Source organism: Myotis myotis, unplaced genomic scaffold (genome assembly GCF_014108235.1).
Source record: "Myotis myotis isolate mMyoMyo1 unplaced genomic scaffold, mMyoMyo1.p scaffold_m19_p_2, whole genome shotgun sequence".
NCBI classification, from domain to species: domain Eukaryota; kingdom Metazoa; phylum Chordata; class Mammalia; order Chiroptera; family Vespertilionidae; genus Myotis; species Myotis myotis.
In genome coordinates, this window is record NW_023416324.1 from 56922398 (window position 1) to 56944345 (window position 21948).

Below are 21948 nucleotides of genomic sequence, written 5' to 3' on the forward strand. Positions count from 1 at the left end.
AGAACAGAAAAAAATGAACTTTATTAAAATATATGGAAGTGAATAGAGATGAATTGCAAAACTGGGTAATTTATTAGGTTCTTGAATGTTCTGCAAAGTTTAGATTTAGATAAGGACTAATAGGAGGGCTAAAAAGGTATTCTATTTGAAAGTTTTAAACTGAATATGGTAAGAAAAATTATTATTGTACCCATGTTTAAAATTACTTATAGTGAGGAGTAAAAGAAGAAGCGAAAATAAAAATATGGTCATGCAATGACTAGAAAGTCTGGCAGAAAACATGAAGAGCATTGAGTACATGTAAAAATGGTAGAAGAAAATAGAATAATTTTGTGGCTGATTGTAATTAGAGATTAATCATAAATTTTTGCTTCCTATAAATTATCAGTCTTCATAATAAATCTAGAACATGACTGCACTTGGTAGTGAAGGGCAGCTGGGAAAGGCAGTATATTTTGAGGGAATTTCAAGTGTTAGTAGTTAGTATAAAAATGTAGTTTTCGAAAATAGCAGTGGAAACAAAAATGTTTTCACTTGGCATATTTGTGATCTTAAGTTTTTTCACACTTGTCTTGTCAATTATAGTTCTCAAACCAGACTAACAGAATGTGTTTTACTTGATGTAATATACTTTTAGTTTAGGGCTTTGAAATTCCTGTCACTAGCTATGGGATCCAGAGTAAGTAAATTCTTAGAACTTAGTTTTAACAATGGTTAACTAAGTATTAGTTGACCATTTTATTGAGTTTGCACAAGAATCAGATGAATAAATAGATGTGGACACACTATCAAATGGTATAAAATTAAAAGATTCTTAAAGCAAAACTATATAGTTATTTTAGGAGGCATCACAAAAGTAGAAGGAGTACATTATAGAGATAAAACCTCTGAGAGGTGTATAAACTGGATTTGTGTCTTAGATTCTATGTGGGGCTATCAAGAGGTGTTGTCAACCTAAACTGAAGATTGGGGAACACTACTGGGTGTTGAATCAGACTCAACACACTTTTAAAAATTTACCTTTATTGTTGAAATTATTACATACATCCCTCCCTTTTCCCCCATTGACCCCCACTCCACTCTGCACCCACCCCCTGCCAGGCTTTCACCACACTATTGCTGTGTCCATGTCTTATTTATATATGCATGTAAGTTCTTTTGTTAATCTCTCTCTACCCATCCCAACCCCCGTCTTTCCTCTGAGATTCGTCAATCTGTTCCATGCTTCTATGTCTCTGGATCTATTTTCTTCTTCAGTTTATTTTGTTCTTAGATTCTACATATGAGTGAGAACATGTGATACTTGTCTTTCTCTGACTGTCTTATTTCTCTTAGCATAATACTCTCTAGATCCCTTCATGCTATCTCAAAGGGTAAGCGATCCTTCTTTTTTTACAGCTGCATAGTATTCCATGGTGTAAATGTACCACAGCTTTTTTAAAAATTCACTCATCTACTGATGGGCACTTGGGCTGTTTCCAGATCTTAGCTATTATAAATTGCACTGCTGCTATTACTATAAGAGTGCATATATTCTTTCTGATTGGTGGTTTGGGTTTCTTAGGCCATATTGTTAGAAGTAGGATCACTGGGTCAAATGACAGTTCTATAGGGTGAATAGCCAGACATGGTTTTGTAGGTAACAAAGCAGGTATAGACCCTATTAAATTCAAAGGTGAGAAATGAGGAGTCAAGATCAGTCAGCAGACCAGGTTTAGATATACTGAAGTAAAGAAGTCAGAAAGATATCACTGGGTATCAGTAAGAGAGCAAAAAGGGTGTACTCAGTTGGCTCTTTTTGTGCCTCTCTTTGTGTGGGGCTTTCTCCTGAAAGATCTAAGGGGGACATTTGCACATGTCCAATTGGACATGTCCCATATACATATGATTACTTTATTATGCTCTGCATCCTCTTCATTCTTTCAATTCTCAAAATTGCTAAACCTGAATAAGATAATTTGACTAAGATAATTCCTGCCCATGTCTCAAGTTTTGACTCTGAGAGCTAAGGAATAAAAAAGTTGTTGGGCTCAGCATTATTGACAACACCCTTCAAGGGCAGGTGACTCCTTAGGCATCATAAATAAAGCCTCTACTTTTTTTTTTTTATCATGAATCTCAAGTGCAGCTGCTATAGTTCTCTTTGCCCTTTTGAAGTCCCTTTGCCTCAGAAGTGTTCTACCACTTTGCTTGTCTTCTTTGTATTGTTCCTTATATGAGTTTGGATCTTCATCCTCCCTTTGACCCTAAAAAATGTCCCTGTCTTTTGATTCCACGCCCACACCCATAGTTCACCCTTGCTCTATCACACATTTAAATTTTGTTCCCTATGTAATACTATATGTAATACTTTAAACAATAAAATAAAAGTTAAAAATAAAAATCAAATAAATAAATTTGGTTACTATTGTTAGGATCAAACCTTAACAAGATTAGTCAGTTATAGCAATTATGCATATACTGTTAGGTAGGTGTAAATGTGGTAAATTATATTTCAGGTCAAACATTGAGCTTATCTCCTGTTTTTATATGTTGTTTGAGTAATGGAGCAGAATTTTAAAGTAAACAGAAGTCGGATGGTGAATTCACTTTGTAAATAAAAAATGTAAAACATGTTCTCCACTTGCAAATATTTTTTCATGTTATGTCACAGAAGTTGAATTACAAGATAACATTTTAAAAAAACTAATTGGTTAAAAATAATCTTTTCTACTTTAGAATGAAAATTCTAGATTAACAAAAAAACTGGAAAGATAGCACAGTTTCTATATACCCCAAGTCTAATAAATTTGTCATAATAAAGAAATATTGATACATTGTTATTACTTAAAGTCCACAATTTATTTAGGTTTCCTTAATTTTTATTTTATTTTTTAAATTAATTAATTAATTTTTATTGATTTCAGAGAAGAAAGGAAAGGGAGAGATAGAAACATTAATTATGAGAGAGAATGATTGATCAGCTGCCTCCTGCACGCCCCATACGGGGGATTGAGCCCACAACCTGGGCATGTGCCTTTGACTGGAATCAAACCTGGGACCCTTCAACCCGCAGGCCATTGCTCTTTCCACTGAGCCAAATGGCTAGTGGCTTTCCTAAGTTTTTATCTAATGTCCTTTCTCTGTCCCTGAATTCTATTGAGGACACCATGATACATTTAGTCACTGTCTTCAAAGGCTCTCTTGACTGTGATAGTTTCTCAGATTTTTTACATTTTTGATGGCTTTGACATTTTTGAGGAGTACTGGTCAGGATTTTTGTAGAATGTTCTTCAATTGAAATGTGTCTATGGCAGTGGTTCTCAACCTGTGGGTCGTGACCCCTTTGGGGGCTGAACAACCCTTTCATAGGGGTTGCCTAAGACCATCAGAAAACACATATATAATTACATATTGTTTTTGTGATTAATCACTATGCTTTAATTATGCTCAATTTGTAACAATGAAATTAAGGGTCACCACAACATGAGGAACTGTATTAAAGGGTCGTGGCATTAGGAAGGTTGAGAACCACTGGTCTATGGTTTTGTCATTATTAGAACAGATTATGGACTTTGATGAGGAAGATTATAGAGATAAATTGCCATTCTTATCATATCAAGATTTTAGTCTAGCAACCCGACATATCACTGTACATGTTGACTTAGGTCACCTGACTGAGGTAGTGTTTGTCATGTTTCTCCACTGTGAAGTTACTCTTTTATTCTTATTTTTCATAGTGTAATCTTTGGAAAGAACTCACTATGCGAAGTCACAGTTGATGGGTGGGAAGTTAAGGTCCACCTCTAAGGGTGGTGACATTTACATGAATTATTTGGAATTCTACTACATGGGAGATTTGTCTACTCTCTTCCATTTATTATTAGCCATTTATTTCTATCAGTATGGACTTGTGGATATTTATTTTATGCTTTGGACTATAATCCAATACTTCAATTAATATTAATTTAATAAACTTTATTTTTGGAGAAGTTTTAGCTTCACAGAAATATTGAGTGGAAGATGTAGAAAATTCCCGTTTACCCTCTGTCCCTACACATGAACCACCTCTCTCACTATCAACATTGCAAACCAGAGTGGTATCAGTGATACAATAAGTGAAAGTATATTGGTATGTGATTATCATCCAAGTCCATACTTTTCATTAAAGTTTACTTTTGGTATTGTACATTCTGTCAGTTTTGACATATATATTACAACATGTAGCCACAATTATGGTATCATACAGAATGGTTTTACTGCCTTAAAAATTCTCTTTTCTCTGCTTCTTTATCCCTCTCTCTTGCTAATTTTTGCCAACCGCTGATCTTCCTACTGCCTTCAGAGTTTTCCCTTTTCCAGACATCATATAGTTGGAATCAAATAGTATGTAGCTTCACTGGGTAGGTTTTCTTCACTTAGTAATATGTATTTAAATTTTCTCCATTTATTTTTCATGGTTTGATAGCTCATTTTTCTTTGGTGATGGATGTACCATAGTTTATTTATCCATTCATCTGCTGAAGAACATCATAATTGTTTCCCAAATTTGGCAATGATGAATAAAGATACTATAAACCTCTGTGTGTAACTTTTATGTAGACATACATTTTCAACTCCTTGGGGTAAATGCCAAGGAGTGTGACTGCTGGGTTGCATGATAAGAGTATGTTTAATTTTGTAAGAAACTGTGAAACTGTCTTCTGAAGTGACGGTACCATTTTGCATTCTTACCAGCAACGAGTGAGAATTACTGTAGCCGCACATCCTCATCAGCATTTGGTGTTATCAGTGTTCTGGATATTGTCTATTCCAGTACTGGTATCTTTTAATTTTAATTTCCTTAATGACATATGAAGTGTAGCATCTTTTTATATGCCTACTTGCCATATGTATATTTTTGTGTGTGAAGTGTCTGTTTAGGCTGTTTGCCCATTTTTATATCAAGTTGTTCATTTTCTTATTGTTGAGTTTTAAGAGTTCTTTCTAGACTTTGAATAATAATACTTCATCAAATTCGTATTTTGCAAATAATTTCTCCCAGTCTGTTGGTTGGCTTTATGTTCTCTTGACAGTGTATTTCACTGAACAGAATGTTTAAATTTTAATAAATTCCAGCTTACCAACTATTTCTTTTATGTGTGTCTTTGGTATTGTGGCTAAAATGTCATTGCCATATCCAGATTTCCCTATATTTTCTCCTATGTGCCGAGCCAGCTCAGCCAAGGGTTCGAAAGCCGGAGGGAGAGTGGTGAAGGATGAAGAAAAGACAGACAAAGAGAATAAGCTAGGTGGATCTCCTGTGCCTGGTTGAGGCCACAGAGAGAGATATCCAGACTGCAAGCTGAGCCTTTATTTTATAGCCAGAGGTAAACAAGGTAGTGGTTACCATAGCTACAATATTCTTGTGAGTTTCGCGTGTTTGGGCAGCACTTGCTGCATCTCCCACAGCCCATTAGCTACCCAGATAGGATCTAGGGGGCATCCTAAGGTGAGCCTAATTATGCTAAGAGGGCTGTGCCCTCCAAACTGGGACTTGTTTGTGGCTTTGCCAACAGGGCAGTCCAAGGCTTAACCCTATAGCCGTTCACTACACTCCTGTTATCTTCTAGGAATGCTATAGTTTAGTGTTTCACATACATGTCTATGTTTTATTTTGAATTAATTTTTGTTAAGGTTATAAGGATTTTGTGTAGATTATTTTTTTTGCATGTGAATATACAATTTTTACAATTTTTGAAAAGAACTTTTCTCCAATGTGTTGCCTTAACTCCACCAAAGATCATTCGTATTCCAGATTTGGTTATTGGGAGCTCTTTCTATTAACCCACTGTCTCTTTGACATATTCCCACTAATTAAAAAGAATATTTTTGCCACTTTCTTACTTTTTGTCACTATAAGACAATCCAGGCTTGATCATCTTGTATATTTCCTTCCCCATTCCTAGAAAACCCATTTATCCATGAGATCATAATTCCTTTTAATGGTATTTAAATCCAAGATATGAGTGTTAGATGTGCTCATTGTTGTTGGGCTATCATTGTGTTAGGCTCTCTCAGATGACAGAATTAAAATAGATGTATATCTACCAATCCATGTAGACAAACATGCACACATGAATACATACACACATTTCTATAATAACCATCTCTATATATGTTAAGCTAACACATTAATTCTGATGTCTCCAACTGTAATACATTATCACATATATCATTTTAGCCTTCTCACTTTGCTTAACTATAACCTCTCACTCCAAAAGTGAAACATTTGGCTATCACCATCCATCATAATTTTACTTGATTATTCAGTTCCAGTATACATGTATAATGATTTCAAAATTGCTAACCCATACAACATAGAAAGCAACTTTATCAACTAGAATACAGTATTACATACATTCCTTTTTCCCTTTAGTCTTATAGACTGTACTCATTTCCAGTTACTTCACTTTCTCCCACTCTCTTTCAGTGAGATTGTATTATAAATATGTAAAAGAGTTATATTCTCTTGTCACATTTTGCATCCTGGAATTTCCTAACTTTTTAAATAAATTTTTAAATTTTGCATATGTTAGGGTTAACTCTTAGTAAATTTCTATGGATTTTGACAAATGCCGGGTCATGTATCCACCATTACCATATTACACAGAATAGTTTCATTGTACTACAAAAAAATCCCTTGTATTTCCTTTCTCCAATTAATAGACCCACCTCCCAGTTCTTCCTGGCAATCTCTGATTTGTTTGTTGTCTTTATAATTTTGACTTTTCCATAATGTCATATACATGAAATTATACAACATATAGATTTTGTCTGACTTCTTTCACTTAGTAAGATGCATTTAAGGTTCATTCATATCTTTACATGACTTTATAGTTCATTATGTTAAATCACCAAATAGCATTCCATTGCATGGTTATCCCACAATTTGTTTAGCCATTCACCTATTGAAGAAAATCTTGTTTGTTTATATATTTTAGTGATTATAAATTAAGTTTCTATAATATTCATGTGTAGGTTTGTGTAGACATTGATTTTTAAATCAATTGCTTGAATACCAAGCGGCACAATTACTAGATCATATGCTAAAATGATATTTAGGTTATGAAGAACTGTCAACTTTCTTCTATAGTGCTGCCATTTCATTCCTACCACCAATGAATGAGAGTTCCTGTTGTGCTGCATTCTTGCCAGAGATAAATATCATCAGTTTTTTTTTATGTTAGCCATTCTAATCATCATGAAGTGCTATCTCATTGTTTTAATTTACGTTTCCTAATGCCAAATGATGTTGAATATCTTTCCATATGCCTGTTTACCATATTTCTGCTTTAGATCTTTTTTCTCATTTTAAAATTGTATCATTTGGTTTTTATTGTTGAGTTTTGGCATTCTTTGTATATTTTGAATACAAATGCTTTATCAGATTGACATGCAAATATTTTCTCTCAGTGTGTGGCTTGTCTTTTCATTCTCTTCACACTGTCTTTGTAGATGTAGAGCATTGGTTTTCATTTTTTAAAAAGTTGAAATTATTAATTTTTTCTTTCATGGATTGTACTTTTCTTGTTAGGTCCAAAAGCTCATCATCAAATTTGATTTTTTCACCAGGATTTTCCCCCCAGAAATGTTGTAGTTAGAAATTTAAGGGAGAACCTGGCTAGAACCTAGCTAGGGAACCTCGCTATGCTGATCAACTGAACATTGTCTCTATGCCATTCCTTCTTCGCCAACTCCGTCCACACCTTTGGGAACCCCTGGACCTGCTGGGGTTGGACCCCAACAACGTGTGGCTCGTGAGCCGCGATTTGCCGAGCTGCAGTTTGCCGACCACTGTGAGCCTTCAGAGGGAGCACCAGCTCTGCCAACACCTTGATTTTGGACTTCTGACCTCCAAAACTATGAGAGAACAAATTTGCTTGTTTTAAGCCACCAAGTTTGTGGTAATTTACTACAGTAGCCCTAATTAAAGTAGACCTGGTAGTAAAAAAAAAAAGAAAGAAAGAAATTTAAGTCTACTATTCATTTTAAGTTATTTTTTCATAATGTGTAAAGTCTGTTTATAGGTTTTATAATAATATGGATACCTAATTTCTCTAGCACCATTTATTCTTTCTCCATTGAATTGGCTTTGTGCCCTTGTCAAAAATCAGTTGACTGTATTCATTAGAGGACACAATCCCCACAAGGCTATCCTCATTTTAGATATAAGTCATAAATTCACGGGGCTCTGGGGTTGCACTCAGACTAGTTAGCTACAGTGATTGTTAGTCTTATGTGCCCTCTCAGATAGTCTCATATTTACTCAAACACTAGTATAGATGTAGAGTGTATTTTGTTGATGTGGTTAACATCTACAATCAATTTATTTTAAGGAAAATTATCCTCAATAATGTGGATGACTCTAATCCAAATCAGTTGAAGGCCTTAAGAGTAACACAATTGGGTTTCCAAGAGAATAAAAAAAAAAATTCTGCTTCAAGACTGGAACATCAACTCCTTCCTAGTTCCAAAACTGCCAGTCTGTCATAAACATGTTGAACTTGCCAGTTAGCATAAAATTGCATGAGCCAATTTCTTAAAAAAACAACAACACAAACACACACACACAAAAAAAGAATTGTCTCTCCCTGTGTTTGTCTATGTGTGTCTGTCTCTCTCTCCATTATATAAATACTCCAGGCTATGATATAAGACAATACACACAGTATTTTCAACAAAAGAAGCTCACCAGAACCATTGGTGCAAAATATTTTTATTGGGGCTTGATTATATACTTCCTGCTGACCTGTAGTCTGCAGCTCCTCCCAAGAACTTCAGTCTCTAGTTCCTCTGGAGCTCAGAACCAATACAGTGTGGCCCAAATCTTTCATTACAAATTATGTTGTTATGCTGTATGGCGGCCAAAGCCCTCAGGCCCACAACGACAATCTTATCAAGCGGAACATTCCAGAAACCTGAAGATTAGCATCCAAAAATTGAAGGCAAAGCTCAGACCTCTCTTTGGGTAATATTAGTTCTTCACTACACACCACATTATATAAGAAAGCAGTAATATGAAATTTAAGTATCAAAAACAGAATTTAAATATGAATGGTACTGACAATAATTACCAGTGCCAAAAATACAACACACACTTTGAGATTATTAAAGAACTTGTTTTTTTCTTTTCTATAATAAAGTTGGTTGTGAGTTATTATATGTTTAAGTATTTTGTAAAACAAGCTTTTGAATAAGAAAAATGGTTAATTATTATCTTTAGGCATCTGAATTGTAGAAGTCTTTCTATATTATTAGATGCTAGTCTTTATAGGATGTTATTTATCTCTAACATTTTAGGAAAGAGCAGAACCCCATACGTGCATGGTGTTTCAGGCATGGGTGCATTTAAAGAAGGTGGTAATTTGTTGTTTTTTTTTAATTAAATCTTTATTGTTCAGATTATTACAGTTGTTCCTCTTTTTTCCCCCCCATAGCTGTCCTCCACCCAGTTCCCACCGCACCCTCTGCCCTTACCCCTCCCACTGTCCTCATCCATAGGTGTATGATTTTTGTCCAGTCTCTTCCTGCACCCCCACACCCCTTTCCCCCCAAGAATTGTCCATCCACTCCCTTTCCATGCCCCTGGTTCTATTATATTCACCAGTTTACTCTGTTCATCAGATTTTTATTCACTTGCTTTTTAGATTAACTTGTTGATAGATATGTATTTGTTGTTCATAATTTTTATCTTTACCTTTTTCTTCTTCCTCTTCTTAAAGAATACCTTTCAGCATTTCATATAATGCTGGTTTGGTGGTGATGAACTCCTTTAGCTTTTTATTTGTGAAGCTCTTTCTCTGACCTTCAATTCTGAATAATAGCTTTGCTGGATAAAGTAATCTTGGTTGTAGGTTCTTGCTATTCATCATTTTGAATATTTCTTGCCACTCCCTTCTGGCCTGCATAGTTTCTGTTGAGAAATCAGCTGACAGTCGTATGGGTACTCCCTTGTAGGTAACTGACTGTTTTTCTCTTGCTGCTTTTAAGATTCTCTCTTTGTCTTTTGCCCTTGGCATTTTAATTATGATGTGTCTTGGTGTTGTCCTCTTTGGATTCCTTTTGTTTGGGGTTCTCTGTGCATCCTGGACTTGTAAGTCTATTTCTTTCACCAGGTAGGGGAAGTTTTCTGTCATTATTTCTTCAAATAGGTTTTCAATATCTTGCTCTCTCTCTTCTTCTGGCACCCTTATAATTCGGATGTTGGTGCACTTGAAGTTGTCCCAGAGGCTCCTTACACTATCTTCATATTTTTGGATTCTTTTTTTCTTTTTGCTTTTCTGGTTGGGTATTTTTTATTTCTTCGTATTTCAAATCTTTGACTTGATTCTCGGGATCCTCTTGTCTGCTATTGGATCTCTGTATATTATTCTTTATTTCAGTCAGTGTATGCTTAATTTCTAGTTGTCTTTTTTCATATCCTCCAGGATCTCACTAGAAAATTCTTGAAAAACCTTATAGCCATGGCTTTGAACTCTATATCCAGTCGTTTGCTTTCCTCCATTTCTGTAATTTGTGACCTGTTTCTTTGTCTCTGCATTTTTTATGCTTCCCTGTGTTGGTAGAGTGACTTTGTGTGCTAGTGTCCTATAGGGCCCAGTGGCCCAACCTCCCCAATTACCTGAGGTGGACACTCTTGGTGCACCCCTTTGTGGGCTTTGTGCACAGTCTTGTTGTAGTTAAGCCTTGATTGTTGTAGGTATCACTGGGAGGAATTGACCTCCAGTCCAATTGGCTGTGTCTGCAGTGGGAGAGCTTCTGTGCTAAAGACACCCTTCTGGGGCAAGACTTGCTTCAGTGGGGCTTTGGTGCTCACTGAGTCTGCCCCGAGTGTGTCCCTTATGTATCTGAGGAGTTGTAATCTGGATGGTCCCCCTCTGACCACTGGGTACACTGGCTCTTGTATCTAAGGAGGTGCTAATTCAGTCTCTGCCTGAGGCTACCCAGCAGGAGCTACGAAGAGATATGTAGATTCCCCTTTCTTGTTTGGGATTTGGAGGTGCCCAGATGAGGCCCAGCTGTGAAGCAATGCAAGCTGCTGTGGAGCCTTTGGCCCTCTCTTGGAAGTTCTGGGTCTGTCTGGCCCAGCTGCAATGTTTTAGGTAATTTTCAGATTGCAAACGGCTAGGGCATTCATATGCAAAAGTCGCTGCCACAGCCTGGGTGGGGTGGGGTCTCAGGGAATCAACAGGGTGGAGCAAAGAGTTATAGCTGATCCACAGCCCTGCACTAAGAGGCCGGGCATCTCAGTGTCCTGGTCGCTGCAAGCACCTCTGAGGGAAAGCCGCCCTCAAGTTCCGAGTTCTGCCCACTGCCAGACAGTCCAGTTTCTCCCTGTATGAGTCTGGGTCCCCAGAGACTCACCCGGAACTGGAATTCAGAGCAGTTGGGGGCTTGTGGCTCACTCTCAATTAAAAAAGACAGCCATGTCCTCAGTTGCCAGCCCTTGCCGCCTGTGCCTCCGTACCTCTGCACTTTACTTCCGCACCTCCTCTGAGTCTCAGTGTGCTTTTCTCTTCCTTCTATTTGTAGAATTTCCACTCAGCCAGCCTTCCTGTAGTTCTGGATGATGTCCGTTTTGTGTTTTCATTGTATTTTTGAAGTTGTTGTGGGAGGCAGCAATTTCCGGTGTTTACCTATGCTGCCATCTTGCTTTCTCAGAAGGTGGTAGTTTTTTAATGTTAGCTATCATTCCTTGCTTATAAAATAACATTATTTTATGTGTGTGTTTTTTAAGTGACTGGGTTACTATTTAAAAGTAAAGGTCTCTTCATTGGCTTTAATCATATTATAACTGAATGTCACCTCTTGAAAACAAATTAAATTAAAACTAAAATAGCTGTCTGTTTCTTCATTTCAAGCATGTTCGTTTGTGTAGTGCCACAAAAAGGCAATAACTACTTACTTTGAGATTTAGCTTATTGCAGATATAGTGCTAGAGAAGCAGGTTAATTTTTTGGTGGTGGTTATTTTCCCTTTAGAAATGAGAAGCATAATGTACGGCCAAGGCACATGATGATGTGTGCCGCGCTCACTGGATGTGGTGCTTGGGTGGTTGCAGAATAAAACACTGAAACATGGGATTTTCTACTCCTCCCCTATTATCTCTACCTACCTCCTGCTCGGTCTGAAGGGTGATTAAGTCTGAGTCAGTACTTTGTAATACTCTCATCTCACTTGGAAGTGTTCCATACAAATCATCCATTAAAGAGTAGACTAGAAGATATCATTGAATGCTATTTTAAGATTCGGTAGATGGCTTTTCAATTTTGTGTAGCTCCAGGGGAGGCATGCCTGCAAACCACATTCATTTAAAGTTTCTTTTATTTCCTCATAATTCAGAAATTCATTTTCCCTTAAACACAACTTGATAATTTTCCTTTCTCTTTGGTACACTGTCACAGTGAAACAGGGACCCAAAAGTTCTTTCATATCTGGGTAGCACTTGTATTATTTTTGAATCAGTCATTTTGCCTTAAAAAAGTGTCAAAACTGGATCTGGGCTTGATAAAATCTAGTCACAGTGTAGTACAATTTGTTTTAGGTCATAGCTTTTTGACTCAGGTGGTCAGGGAAAGAGAAAATATGACATTGTTTGGTTTCACTGAATATATAAAACTTTTAAAATAGATTCATTAGGCTTATAAACTCTTTCCCCTAAATTTTTTTTTTATATCAGACATTTGCTTTCTATTTTTTCAAATCAAAATTCTTTGTAGAAATATTATTCTGTAAGCAACATGAAGTAGACCAGTGCCAGAGCTGGGACCATTACATAACCTTTAAAATGCATTCATTTATTTACTAAATGTTAGTTCACATTACTTTAGAAAAAAATATTAACTGTCTTACAATGATTAGATTGAGAATCATAATTATATGACGAGTAATAAAAAATAATTTCTATGCTATTTTATAAAAAGAAATATGGTTATCTAATTTTTAGAATTATAGTTTTTGTGTTTTTTTTGGAGGGGGTGTTGGGGCAGCAAAATACATGCAAGTATGTTCTAACCTTGAAACTGGAAGTTATCGAATGAGTGAAAGAGGACATTTGTAGATTTTTACACTGACTTTTGATTTTACACGTGTAACCTTGTATTTAATATTAAGATCAATTTATTTGCAAAAGCCATCTTGCTTGATATTTGTCTATATCTTGACCGGGAATGATTTTACTAAACTCTTTCCACTGTGCTACATATAGAGTTGATCTCTGGGCTCTCAATCACCCGATCATTTGTTATGTTCTCAGAAAGGACTCCCTTGGTTTGCCTCTTTAATAAAGCTTTGGGATCCCGCATTTGTTGTACTTGTTTTTACAATGGACCACCTACTATTTTCCTAGATTGACTGAATGCAAAGGGATATTATTTCATTGATCTAAAACGTACTTGGCTTAGAGTTTATTCTCAATATTTCTGGACAACTCAATAATTGTAGATGAGTGACAGCATAAGGATGTGGAAACCCCATTGTATCACATCACAACCCCCCCAATCTATGATCTGCGAGGTGTCTCAGATCTTAATTGGTGTACTCAAGGTTGTGGGAAAGTTTTCTGCGTTTTAAAAAGAATGGCAAGCCGAAACCGGTTTGGCTCAGTGGATAGAGTGTCGGCCTGCGGACTGAAGGGTCCTAGGTTCGATTCCGGTCAAGGGCATGTGCCTGGGTTGCGGGCACATCCCCAGTAGGAGATGTGCAGGAGGCGGCTGATCGATGTTTCTCTCTCATCGATGTTTCTAACTCTCTATCTCTCTCCCTTCCTCTCTGTAAAAAATCAATAAAATATATTTTTTATAAAAAAAAAAAAAGAATGGCAAAATTATGTTAAAATAACATCAACATTTTTATTTGTGTGGTTTTTAAAATGGCAATAATTCTCAAAACTTTTTATCTATTAAAAGAATTGACAGGCTGACTCAGAGTTAGTAGCAGAGTGGGGCAGTGGGTATAGGAAAAATATGTAGGTTTCTCAAAAAATTTTACTTACGGAATGCTTTTTATTATTTTATTCTTTTCAAAGGGACCCCTATTTCCATTGATCTGAGTACTGGTGTTCAGAATACTAGAATATAGTATGAGAATTACTGATACAGACACGGATTTTTAAATCTACCTCTGGATTAAGATATAATAGTAAAAATAGTTACCTAAGTCATATAACTTGAGACTTTTATGGCTTTTATTGCTTTTGCTGAATTTTTCTTTTAGTGTGATTTCATTGGCTTGTACTAAGGACACCAGGAAACCATCTTATGATGCTCATTGCATTGTCTAATAGAAGGATATCATTATGATATACAGATATTGAAAAGAAGATAAAAATGTGGCAAGTTGTATTTTTCCCAAAATGACCTCAATGATATTTCCCATTTCTATGCAATGTGACCTTGTCATTTCTTCATTAAAGGGTAGATCTATTTCTTTAACCCTTTAAGTCTTGAGGGGCTTTGTGACTGACTGCTTTGACAGAAGTAAACTGTATGACTTCAGAGGTTAAAAAGCCTTTCAACCTCTATGGAGGCCTCTTGAAATGCTTGCTTTTGCAATATCTCTCAAGGACCCCAGAATCCACGCTGTGTGAAACCTAAATGACATGGAGAGACCATGAACAGCTGCTCATCAGCCCTACATGTTGAGATTATAACGGACGACCATGTCAGATGCCTGTAACCTCAGTGAACATCTGACTGCAGCTTCATGAGCAACTGTAGGTGAGTGTTACCCTATTGAGCCCAATCAACCAACAGGAATGTGAGAAACAATAATAAACTACCTTTTTTAAGGCACCAGGTTTTGGGGTGGTGTTGTCACACAGCAACACATAAAAGACCTAACTTGCATGAGTAAAGCATTATTGTTTTATTATAGTTTTTACCTCCATTGTATGACTATATCCTTGTTTTTCTTTTGATTCAACTCTCATATGTGCTTTGCATTTATATTATCTAGTTGCTAGTTTTGTCCATCTTTGTAAAGGGCCTTAAATTCATTTTGTAAGAACTTTGAGCATAGTTCTTTGTGTATAAAATACACATGATGTCCAAGTCAAAAACTATATATTATCCATTTAACTTTTCTGAGTTTTATAAAGAAAACGGAGGGCCGCTAAGAAACAATGTTATATTCCTGCTCTCAAGAAAATAGAGATTTGGTGAGCAAGAAAGAGCTTCTATTTACTTTCACATCTCCTAGGGGGGAGGTGGGTAGGAAATGCCTCTATGTATTCAAGCTATGTATGCAAATCTACTTGGGGGGAAAAAATCACACAATCCTAAGCATGTTTTATATATTTTAGCACAAAGAATAAAGAACTACATTTCTAAACTTTGAAACATTCTTTATCAGAATGATGAGGTATGCGAAGAAGGGTGACATATATAACTAAATATCTAAATTCCTAAATTAGCAACTAATAGAAATTCTAGTTCATTTATCTCAGAAATTTGCAATTTCTAGCTTACTAAATATGGAAACTAGAAATTACCTTTATATACTTACAAAATATTCATCATATTGTTCAGGAAACAATGCTGAACATTCAAGTAGCAGAAATAATAGGTAAAACAAAACTCATACACAGTCTACATTTGAGTAATAGACATTTATCAAAGAACTAGAGGCCCAGTGCATGTCTGGCCCATCTTGCTCAGTCCCTATCGGCCAGACCTCAGCAGCAAGCTAACCTACCGGTTGACTGTCTGGCCCCTTGTGGTCAGTGCATGTCATAGCGAGCTGTTGAGCAGCCTTAGCATATCATTAGCATATTACGCTTTGATTGGTTGAATGGCCAACCAGACAACCAGACACTTAGCATATTAGGCTTTTATTATATAGGATATTTTTTTCTATTAAAGATTCCTGTATTATTTTTTCTAAGTATCAAAATAGATCATGTGCTTTTGCTTTTAAAAAGATCAAGACTATGTTATAAAGGAGCATAGTTTCCATGTTTTACATTAAGTAAGAGCAAATTATATGACTGCAAAGTGTCCTGAACAGAGACTATGAAGTACCTGAATAATGCTGGTATACATTTCTCTCTCATTTATGAGAATATATGGAAAGCTGAGAATTCCAGATTAACTTTTCTTATATACACTGTTTAAAGAAGAGATTATGTTTTTCAAATTCATCTAAGTGATAATAGTATTTATATTTAAATAAAAATATATTGATGCACCTTTGTACAGGAAAGCAATTTTAATTACGTTGTAGAATATTATTTCTGCAGGAACAGATATTTTACATGTACCAAACAGTGTGGGTCCTGGGGGAAGCCCCTCTCCAAAGGACATGTCAGTAATGTTGAACATTTAAAATTCTCTCTGACATCCTACCAGCTTCACAATGGATGACAGAGTGATTTGAATTAGAATTTTAGGATGGGGCAGGGTAGAGGTTGGGAAGGTAGATTAGGAAGTGGTAGAAAATAGAGATTTTTTTTTTTTTTTACTGTTCCTTGCTTATTTCAGAAATCACCTGCTGATAAATCAATAGTGTGGAAATCCTCCCTCCTTACCACAAACTTATGTCTATTTTTTATTAGTTTAGTGTTTACTAGTGAATTCTACCACATGTTTAGAACAGTGGCTGGCACCTAGTAGTTGCACAGTCAATAGTTGCTCACCCAGGTTATAATAATAATAGCTAATACTTCAATGTCAATTTCTATGTGCTAAGCACTGTAGTGATTATCTTCCATCTATTACAGTGATGGCGAACCTTTTGAGCTCGGCGTGTCAGCATTTTGAAAAACCCTAACTTAACTCTGGTGCCATGTCACATATAGAAATTTTTTGATCTTTGCAACCATAGTAAAACAAAGATTTATATTTTTGATATTTATTTTATATATTTAAATGCCATTTAACAAAGAAAAATCAACCAAAAAAAATGAGTTCGTGTATCACCTCTGACACGCGTGTCATAGGTTCACCACCACTGACCTATTAGATGGTTTAATTTGCATAACAACATTATGAGGTAGGTACTGTCATTATCGGCATTTCCTAGATGAGAAACTGAGGCACAGGGCCACAAGTGGCCTGAGATCATGGACCTCAGGAGGTAGAAATGGAATTCTAGCCCAGGCAATCTGACTGCAGAGTCTGTGCAAGTGTTCACAGCACCCACTCCCTCTCTGAAAGTATAGGTCTAACATGTGAGAGGTAGTTGTTTATTTACACGTTCCTTAGGGGAATCTGAGAAATTGATCTGAGTGGGAAGATGAAATTTGGGAGCATTTAGGTTGTTCTGCAGAGGAGTCCACAACAACACTTGAGAAACAAGAAGCAATGTTGTTTTGAATAATTATTTTCCTCACTTGGTCACTGAAGGTCTTGCAGAAAAGCCTCCTACATTAGATTGAGTGAAAGATGTAGTTATCATGATTGCTTGTGGGCTGAAGTGACAGAATAAATGACCGCACAGGAGCCAAGATGCACAGAAAACCAGGGGAATTTTAGGGGAATTTGAACACTATTTACAGTGATGGCAGTGCATGGTTCTTTCTTCACAGCGGGCAGAAATAACAGGGAGTCCTTTTTAAGGCTCTGTTCTTATCATCTAAAGCTTTCAGAGCTAAACTGACTCCCTGCATATTGGAGGTCCTTTTAGATCCATTCTGATACATTAAGAAAAAGGAAGAAAATAACATTTTCAGGTTGAGCAGCCTGGCCCTTGGATACTGATATATTGCAAATTGCAGCTCCATAGGAAATAAATCCACATTTCTTAAGGGCAATTTTGAAAGAAACCTATTATTTTTTCCCTTATTTTTAGTGTATAAATTGTAATATACTTTGTAGATGTTATTATTTACAATGCCTCAAAGTGGGGGGCAGAATTAGAACCCTGTTACGTTGGCATGGGAAGAGAGCCATTGCAGCTAAACTAACCCTTTCATTTTATGTGAATGATAACTACATACAAACCTATAATGTATAACATCTGAATGAATTACCAAATAAAACGTTCTGTATTTGCAGACTGCCTACCAAAGTTAATGCTTGCTCAAGGCTTCAATCTAGGGTAAATGACTAAAATAATTTTTACTTAAAGTGAAAATTCTCAAGGAGCTTTTTGGACCTCAAATCTCTGATATGGTTTTCACTGAATACTTACCAGAAGTAACAAGCAAATCTATATCAATAAAAGGGTTATGGTGTTTTAGCTTATCAACAAGGGTCCCCATCTATTGTAGGAAAAAAATGTATTGGCGTTTGTTCTTTTCAACAACAAAACCAAGCCACATTGCATGACGATCATTACTTCTGAAAAATATAGTAGTTTTCTAATGTATTATTGAATTAATTAAGGTTTCATACAGCTGCGCAATTTATGATCCATCCTCAATATGGACTATTATTGAGTCATTAAAAAGAATGAATTAGCTATACCTGTGAGCTAAGTGGGTAAAACAGGTACCACGATTTTATAATGTGATTTCACATTAATGATTTGAATATGATGATATAAACACGAAGAAAAATATGAAAGAATATGTATCAAGTAGCTAAAATGAATTGCCTGGTTGACGATGCGGGTGGAAATTGAAGGATAGAAATAAATGTGCAGGGAAAACGGGGCCAAGCAAAGAGAAAAGAAGAAAAAATTCACCTTAAAAAAATGAAATTGCCTTATTTCAAATCGCATATGCATATAGAAGAGACTTGTCAAAAAAGCATGTAATTGTAAACAGGAATAGTGCCCTAATATTGTTCAATGCCATGGAACAGTGGGACATACCCTGGAATTAGAGGCAAAAAGTCTGGGTAAGAATCCAGTCACTTCCTATCTGAGTCAGCAAGTTTCTCAGTCGCCTGGGGGAAGAGAAAGAACTGGGGCTGCCAGTCTGAAGGATCTCCTAGCTGTGGGATACTGAGCACTTTTCACACTGAAAAGTAAGGATAGAATTGCATATGCTACTCTGAGAATAAAATGAGGTCATGCAATTTAACAATTGAAATCTGTATCACCTTCCAAGGAGAAAACATTTTTTTTTAAAGTGTGATCCCTGTTATTTTTCTCGTATTTGTAATCTAAAGCCTAAAACTTTTAAGTTTGAACACTGCATGATGACTTCACAATGACCCAAATTAAGTGCTATTATTATGTACAATCGGTAAGTGCTATAGTTATAGTGACTGGGGGCATTAATAAAAATCAAATTTATCAGAGATGTTTTATAGCAAGGTGTCTTGAATAATGAGTAGAATTTTCATGAGGGAAGACATGCTAGATAGAAGAAAATCTGAATAATGGGTACTCTTTCTGGATCCATACTTAATACATAATTCATTTTTCTCTCAAAGGTCTCATGTTAGAGAAATTAGAGAATAATACTGATACACAAAAATACCTTATTTTATAAGGCATTGAAAATGGGTACAGTAAGTTAGATTGACTTCACAAAAAAGTAAGACTGCAGAGTTGTGCCTGACCGGTGTGGATCAATGGTTGAGTGTCAACCTATCAATCAGGAGGTCAGGGTGCAATTCTAGGTCAGAGAACATGCCTGGATTGCTGTAGGCTCAGTCCCCAGTAGGGGTTGTGCAAGAGGCAGCCTAGGGATGAATCTCAGCCTTGATGTTTCTATCTCTTGGTTCCCTTCCTCTCTCTGAAATCAATTAAAAACAAAAAAGGGAAAAGAATGCAGTCATTAAGTTTCGGGGTATAGCACTGAATTAAAAGGGACTTAAATGATATCATCAACTTAGTATATATATATTTTCTTGGTTATGTGTAGCATGCAGATCATGTTTTATAGACTTTCTTATGCTTTTTCTAAATATTATATTATGTGTAAATATATTTTCCTAATCACAGTGTAATCAACCAACAGATTTTTTTTTGTGGGGGGAAACACAGTCAGGGAATTTATTTTATACTCTTTGGAATCTATTTGTCTCATTGTTTCAGGCCAAATGTAATGCATTGAGTTCTTTGATTTAATCTCTTGAGATTCTATAACCCTTCTATCATCCCCATTTGTTTATGAAGAGCCTGTAAATGCATATTTATTAATGAATGTGTGATATATTTTATAGATTGAGTATCAAATCCCAATATTTACCCCACTCACTATCAAATGAGGAAGTGGTACATGAGGAATAAAAGCCAAATGGATGCATATGTCCTTTCTGATTGGTGTTTCTGGTTTCTTGGGATATTGTCCTAGAAGTGGGATTACTGGGTCAAATGGGAGTTCCATTTTTTAACTTTTTGAGGAAACTCCATACTGTTTTCTACAGTGGCTGCACCAGTCTGCATTCCCACCAGCAGTGCATGAGGGTTCCTTTTTCTCCATATCCTCGCCAACACTTGTCTTTGTTAATTTGTTGATGATAACCATTCTGACAGGTGTGAGATGGTACCTCGTTGTTTTGATTTGCATCTCTCGAATGATTACTGACTTTGAGCATGTTTTCATGTCTCTCAGCCTTCTGTAGATCCTCTTTCAAAAAGTGTCTATTTAGCTCCTTTGCCCATTTTTGATTGGATTATTTCCTTTTGTTAAGTTGTATGAGTTTTCTGTAAATTTAGGAGATTAAACCTTTATCTGAAATATCATTGGCAAATATGTTCTCCCATGCAGTGGACTTTTTGTTGTTTTGTTGGTTTCTTTAGCTGTGCAGAAGCTTTTTATTTTGATGTAGTCCCATTTGTTTATTTTCTCCTTAGTCTCCATAGCCCTAGGAGCTGTGTTGGTAAAGATATTGCTACAACATATGTCTGCTATTTTGCTGCCTATGCAGTTTTGTAGGGTTTTTATGGTTTCCCGTCTTACACTCAAGTCCTTTTGTCATTTTGAGTTTATTTTTGTGTATGGTGTAAGTTGGTGATCTAGTTTCATTTTTTTTGCATGTATCTGACCAAATTTCCCAGCACCATTTATTAAAGACTGTCTTGACTCCATTGTATGCTCTTGCCTCCTTCGTCAAATATTAATTGAGCATAATGGTGTGGGTCTATTTCTGGGTTCTCTATTCTGCTCCTTGTTCTATATGTCGGTTCTTGTGCCAGTACTAGGCAGTTTTGAGAACCATGGCTTTGTAATATAGCTTGATATCTGATATTGTGATCCCTTACAACAGCTAAGATTTGGAAACAGCCTAAATGCCCATCAGCAGATGAGTCGGTTAAAAAATTGTGGTACATTTACACAATGGAATGCTATGCTGCTATAAAAAAGGAATTTTTACCATTTGCTGCAGCATGGATGGAACTGGAGAGCATTATGTTAAGTGAAATAAGCCAGTCAGAGAAAGATAAATATCACATGATCTCACTCATATATGAGATAATGATCAACATAAACTGATGAACAAAAATAGATCCAGAGACAAGGTAGCACTGAACAGACCGTTCAACCTCAGAGAGAAGGCAGGGGAGGAGGGGGGGTTAGAGATCAACCAAAGGACTTGTATGCATGCATATCAGCATAACCAATGGGCACAGACACTGAGGCGGTGGGAACTTGCCCTCGGGGATGGTAGTGGCTGCGGGGCGGGGGGGTCAATTGGGAAAGAAGGAGACATGTATAATACTTTAAACCATAATAAAATAAAATAAAAAGCCAAATGATAATGAAGTGCTACTCTATTAGTAGTTTGGCAAGCTCCTTACAAATGCCCAAAGTTCTTTCCCAGAAAATTGAGTTAAGCTTTAGTATGAACTCAAGGCAGCTTCATTCTCCTGTCTGCTCCATTTCATCAGTTTGACCTTGCTGGATCATCTCTTTCCGCCTCACTGCGTGACAGTAAGAGACAAGCAGGGAGGGCTTTACCTGAGAAAGCCGGTTTACCTCATGGACTCCAGTATGGAAAACCGAAAGGGAAAGAGCAAAATGCAGACTAGTTCAGAGGGTCCGGACCCTCTTATCACATCAATTGTGTGGTCACAAGACAGCAGAAGGCAGTA